At 60.8% G+C, this 5,018-nt stretch overlaps 2 non-coding genes and 1 pseudogene across 2 annotated transcripts in view; all 3 read right to left on the bottom strand.

Moving 5' to 3' along the window:
• The window catches only part of LOC145276186 (large subunit ribosomal RNA), a 5,722-nt gene extending 2,859 nt beyond the window's left edge, over nt 1-2,863 (bottom strand). The window contains exon 1 of the ribosomal RNA XR_013867891.1: nt 1-2,863. This exon is cut by the window's left edge and continues 2,859 nt beyond it. This is a non-coding gene — a ribosomal RNA (large subunit ribosomal RNA).
• Nucleotides 2,864-3,455: 592 nt separating this feature from the next.
• Nucleotides 3,456-3,613, bottom strand: LOC145276187 (5.8S ribosomal RNA). The gene has a single exon (XR_013867892.1). It is a non-coding gene; the product is annotated as a 5.8S ribosomal RNA (ribosomal RNA).
• Nucleotides 3,614-4,008: 395 nt separating this feature from the next.
• Nucleotides 4,009-5,018, bottom strand: LOC145276189 (small subunit ribosomal RNA; annotated as a pseudogene; the record flags this gene model as incomplete).

Here is a 5,018-nt window from a genome sequence, read left to right on the forward strand (position 1 = left end):
CTTTCGACGGGAGGCCGGCCGCTTTGTTTTTGTTTGGGCTTTTGATTCGATTCGATTCGATCGCTTTCACTTTCATAACGGATCCGGCGCCTTTCGGGAAGACTTTCGCCCGCGTCTTAGGACCGACTGACCCGTGCTCGACCGCCGTTGGCACGGAACCCTTCTCCACTTCGGTCTTCGAAGGTCTCGTTCGAATATTTGCTACTACCACCGAGATCTGCACCCGCGGTCGGCTCCACCCGGGCTCGCGCCCTAGGCTTCCGTGCTCGCCGCGGCGCCCTCCTACTCGTCGCGGCATCGTTTCGGCGCGAAAGTTCATCGCTCCTCGCCGCGACGGTCCGGCATCGGTCCGTCGCTCCAGCGCCATCCATTTTCGGGGCCGGTCGATTCGGCAGGTGAGTTGTTACACACTCCTTAGCGGATTCCGACTTCCGTGGCCACCGTCCTGCTGTCTATATCGACCGACACCCTTTCGGGGATCTCATGGGCGTCGCGTTAGGCACCTTAGCCGGACGTTTGGGTTCATCCCACAGCGCCAGTTCTGCTTACCAAAAAGTGGCCCACTTGGCACTCGCATTCGAGGTGACCAACCGCCCAGCGAAGCGTGCTGGCGGCGGCGGCCGGATGGGTCGGCTCCGTCGTTCGGGAGAGTCGGCCCGTTCCACCCGTTCCGAGTTCGAGAGTAGGTCGAGGCCGTGAACGGCCCCGGGGCCTCCAATCGTTCGCTTTACCGGATGGAATTGCGACGATCGAGCGCCAGCTATCCTGAGGGAAACTTCGGAGGGAACCAGCTACTAGACGGCTCGATTGGTCTTTCGCCCCTACACCCGGTTCCGACGATCGATTTGCACGTCAGAGGCGCTTCGGACTTCCACCAGAGTTTCCTCTGGCTTCATCCCGACCGGGCGTGGATCGCCATCTTTCGGGTCCCTGGTCGCTCGCTACGCCAGAGTCGGCCGAGTCGTACTCGGAAAAAGGGGAAACCGACCCGGGGGTGATGCGCCCGCGCGCAGCGCCTAAACTCGACGACAAAATAGGACTAGTTCAAGCCGCGGGATCTCACCGATGGGCGGAAGGAGGATATGGAAGCTGGCGCCCGGCAATTCCCCTTTTTGGATGATGCGCCGGTCCCCTCTCGGGGAGGAGGGGAAAAACAACCGCACGTCAGCCACGAGCCTTCCCTCTCCTATCTCTCTCGGGAAGAGAGAAAAAAGGAAAAGTTGCGGGCACCGCAGCAGCGACGGCGGAAGGCCGAAAACGCCGCGCCGGCGGGATCGGGCACGGCTCGGAGGCGGGTGAGGCGAGGAGAAGACGACGGCACGAGACCGACGACACCCCCCCGACGACCCCCGGACGACTTTGCCACGACACCTCTCCCGATCGACGCCCTCCTACACGCTCTCTCGCTTTCGCTTCGCCTTCGGGGTTAGTCAGAGGTGGCCCCTACGACTCGCGAACGGCCAGGACTCCTCGGTCCGTGTTTCAAGACGGGTCGGGTGGGTTGCCGATGCACGTCGCTGACCCGGGGTGGCGGGCGGCTCGAGTAAAAAAGCGTCGCCGAGCGACCTCTCCGGAAACGGAAACGGGCGCGGGCGGGGTTGCCCCCGACAAGAACCCGAAACGTCGGCGAGGTGCGTGACGGCGAGGCCGCGCCAGTCCTATCCCGCCTCTCATCGCGCACGCGCCCGAGGACGGTGGGGCGCCTAAGGAGCGACACACAGAGTGCGTCGCCCGCACGCGACTTCCGGCGGGATCAAAACGGACCGGCTCGCCACGTGTAACGGATCGTGTCAGATTTCCTCCGTTCCCGGCAGAAAGGGGCAGTTACGTTCGCGGGCCCGACGGCCGGTGGCCCCCGACTTCACAAGGTGGGAAGACGGGGGTTTTCAGGGTGATGAAACGCCTGCCGCCTACGGAAAAAAACCCGCGTGTTCGACCTGCACGCCGGGAACGGGTCGCGACGACGGACCGGAGGGGAAGTGCGTCCGGTGCCGGCCGCGCGGAGGTCGCGCCGAAGCGCCCGCGCCATGATTACGCCGAGCGATGATGAAGGGGACGGGTGCAGCGGAGTCGCGCGCGGAGGGAGCAGGAGGAAAGAAGAAGCGGCGGCGACGGATGCGGCGGGTTAGGGCCCGGCGGCAGCAGCGATCGAGAGGACGAGTCCCCTCCGTCGCAGCCAACCGACGCAGCCACCTACCGACGCCGCGGTCGTCACCACGTTTCCCTTCCCGCTATCCACGCGGCCCGTCTCCTTCGTCGGCGACGCGGGCACAAAAGCTGGAACCGCGGGGAACGAGTCCCCCGCGGACACGACGAACGACGACCTGTGCCGCGACGGCCTCTCTTTCAAGAACACACATCGAGTTTGGGCTCGAGCCTAGGCAGCACCGGACTGAGTCCCCCCGCGATCGCGGTGAGCGGTCCCACCCGTTTACCCCTGGGCGGTTTCACGTTCTCTTGAACTCTCTCTCCAAAGTTCTTTTCAACTTTCCCTCACGGTACTTGTCGACTATCGGACTCGTCCCGGTATTTAGCCTTGGATGGAGCTTACCACCCGATTTGGGCTGCTGTTCCCAAGCAACCCGACTCTCGGATCGAAGGCCGTCCTGCCGTCCGCACCGAATGGGCCTGGCACCCGCGCGGGCGGCCCCGATCGAGGGAACTCCGAACTATGCGAGACGAAAACGAACGGCTGCCTTCGACCCATGCGCCACACGTCCCGAAGCCTTTTACTTGCGACGGGATTCGGCGTTGGGCTTCTCCCGGTTCACTCGCCGTTACTAAGGGAATCCCGGTTGGTTTCTTTTCCTCCGCTTAGCGATATGCTTAAGTTCAGCGGGTCGTCTCGTCCGAGCCGAGGGCGGCGGTTTTTTAGTAGAGTGTGGTGTTTGGAGGAGAGGAATCTCGATCGGTACCCTCCGTGTGACGACGGCTGGCCGATATAGCGCCCGTCCGACCGAAAATGAAGAAGCCAACAATTAAAAAAAGCCTGGGTCCTCCCCATCCGACGTTGCCTACGACGCGGCCACCTTTTTACGGTGCGACGGCCGTGCTCGTCGCGCTGCTCGAGGCGTCGCTGAGGACACCTTCATGAGGCAGAGAGCGAGACGAGCAGGCGGCGCTTACGTCGGCAGTCGGTTAGGTCGGTGCTTTTTTTTGTTTTGTTCTCCCTTCGGCTGCTTTCGGACAGACTCCTCCTGCTCCTCCTCCACAGTGTTTCTTCACGCGGTCGAAAAGGGAAAAGACTCCGCGGTCTGCCAGCGGGGAGACGAAGGAGGAGGCCGGAGAGGGTTTTAAAAAAAAAAAAGACATTGAAAGGAGTCAATTCTTTTTTTATTTTTCTTCCCCCTCGTCACTCGCTCCTGCGACGTCCCGGTTACCACCGTGCCGAGGACCGGGCGGGCACGGGGACGGCAAGATGTCGTTTCGTTAACGGAGAAAGACATGTAACGTTCCGCCTCTCGACCGGACGTGGCCCCGAGACAAGGGATCTCGGGGCCGCAATGTGCGTTCGAGGTGTCGATGTTCACTGAGTCCTGCAATTCGCATCAGTTCTCGCGGCTGGCCGCGCTCTTCATCGACGGACGAGCCGAGTGATCCCCCGTCCAGGGTTCAGCACTTGGGTTTTTTTTATATTAGTTTTTGTTTATATAGATTTAGTAGTGTGCGAGGAGGTCTGTGCGAGGAGGCGTGACGGCATTGCAATGTCGCGAGTAGTTTGTTTTTAGCTAGCGGCGGTGGCACAGCGGCTGCAAAAAAACAAAAAACGATAAAAGCGGCGACAAGGCAAAGAAGAAGCGGCCATCACTTGCGGTGGGCGAAAAAACAAACAGGTGGTAAGACGCGGAAGCAAGCAAGAAGAGCTGGGGCTTTAAAACCTCCGCGTCACCACAAATCTATCTCTCGCTCCGCCTTTTATAGGTTTTTTGCGCGCATTCGAGGCGTTGACGCCGACAGACAGAGGAGGTAGGCCGGAAAACAACAAACCAGTCTCGAACGGGAAAACGGTAATGATCCTTCCGCAGGTTCACCTACGGAAACCTTGTTACGACTTTTACTTCCTCTAAACGATCGGGTTCGGTCGTCTTCTCCAGGCATCGAACGCCGAGGCGTAGATGCACGAGTGTCGTGACGGACACGTCGCGCACTGCCCGGCGGCGTCGTCGGCCAGATCCGAGGACCTCACCGGACCGTTCGATCGGTAGTAGCGACGGGCGGTGTGTACAAAGGGCAGGGACGTGATCGACGCGGGCTGTTGACCCGCGCCTACCGGGAATTCCTCGTTCACGGGTTGGTTACAGGCCCCGATCCCTATCACGGGAGGTGGTTCAGAGGTTTCCAACCCTCTCGGGCCGGGGCGAAGTCCCCGCTGATACCTCCAGTGTAGCGCGCGTGCGGCCCCGGACATCTAAGGGCATCACAGACCTGTTATCGCTCCGCCTCGTGTGGCTTTCTGCCACCCGTCCCTCTAAGAAGTGCGTGAGAAAACCGACCCGGACCCGAGCGCCACGGAGGACGCCGAGCCCGCCGTAAAAATCACTGACATCGGCGCACTAGTTAGCAGGCCGGAGTCTCGTTCGTTATCGGAATCAACCAGACGGATCGCTCCACCAACTAAGAACGGCCATGCACCACCACCCACCGAATCGAGAAAGAGCTATCGATCTGTCAATCCTACCGGTGTCCGGACCGGGTGAGTTTTCCCGTGTTGAGTCAAATTAAGCCGCAGGCTCCACTCCTGGTGGTGCCCTTCCGTCAATTCCTTTAAGTTTCAGCTTTGCAACCATACTCCCCCCGGAACCGAACTCTGGTTTCCCGCAGGCTACCCGCCGGGTCATGGAAGCGAACGCCGGCGGATCGCCGGTCGGCATCGTTTACGGTCGGAACTACGACGGTATCTGATCGTCTTCGAACCTCCGACTTTCGCTCTTGATCGAGGAAAACGTGCTTGCCACACGCCATCGCTGCAGTTCGTCTTGCGACGATCCAAGAATTTCACCTCTAACGTCGCAATACGA

Source organism: Euprymna scolopes, unplaced genomic scaffold (genome assembly GCF_053919585.1).
Source record: "Euprymna scolopes isolate OS-2025 unplaced genomic scaffold, ASM5391958v1 sca744, whole genome shotgun sequence".
Taxonomy (NCBI): domain Eukaryota; kingdom Metazoa; phylum Mollusca; class Cephalopoda; order Sepiida; family Sepiolidae; genus Euprymna; species Euprymna scolopes.